General features: G+C 28.6%; 1 protein-coding gene across 1 annotated transcript in view; it reads right to left on the reverse strand.

Moving 5' to 3' along the window:
- The window catches only part of LOTGIDRAFT_174075 (hypothetical protein), a gene marked incomplete at both ends in the record, with an annotated part of 30392 nt that overhangs the window by 7923 nt on the left and 21560 nt on the right, over positions 1 to 909 (reverse strand). The window lies entirely within an intron of this gene.

The following is a 909-nucleotide window of genomic DNA, read 5'->3' on the forward strand; positions in this document are numbered from 1 at the left end:
ATACTAGAACACTGTACCTGTTTGATTCAGTAATAAGTCAATACTAGAACACTGTACCAGTTTAATTCAGTAATAAATCAATACTAGAACACTGTACCTGTTTGATTCAGTAATAAATCAATACTAGAACACTGTACCTGTTTAATTCAGTAATAAATCAATACTAGAACACTGTACCTGTTTAATTCAGTAATAAATCAATACTAGAACACTGTACCTGTTTGATTCAGTAATAAATCAATACTAGAACACTGTACCAGTTTAATTCAGTAATAAATCAATACTAGAACACTGTACCTGTTTGATTCAGTAATAAATCAATACTAGAACACTGTACCAGTTTAATTCAGTAATAAATCAATACTAGAACACTGTACCTGTTTGATTCAGTAATAAATCAATACTAGAACACTGTACCAGTTTAATTCAGTAATAAATCAATACTAGAACACTGTACCTGTTTGATTCAGTAATAAATCAATACTAGAACACTGTACATGTTTGATTCAGTAATAAATCAATACTAGAACACTGTACCAGTTTAATTCAGTAATAAATCAATACTAGAACACTGTACCTGTTTGATTCAGTAATAAATCAATACTAGACTACTGTACCTGTTTGATTCAGTAATAAGTCAATACTAGACTACTATACCTGTTTGATTCAGTAATTCATTAAGACTGGCCTCTGTATTAAAACCATGACGTAGTATAACTTCTATCATGATATTATCAGTGGTTGTTTCACCCAGGATGTTTTTTAATTCCTCCATACAGCTATTTAACTTGGCTGGAAGAGAATAACACAAATATTAACATGTTATATTAATAATATTAACAATATATTAGAGTTGAACTATATTAACAATATATTAGAGTTGAACTATATTAACAATATATAGAGTGA

The sequence above is a fragment of the Lottia gigantea genome, assembly GCF_000327385.1.
Source record: "Lottia gigantea unplaced genomic scaffold LOTGIsca_181, whole genome shotgun sequence".
Classification (NCBI taxonomy): domain Eukaryota; kingdom Metazoa; phylum Mollusca; class Gastropoda; family Lottiidae; genus Lottia; species Lottia gigantea.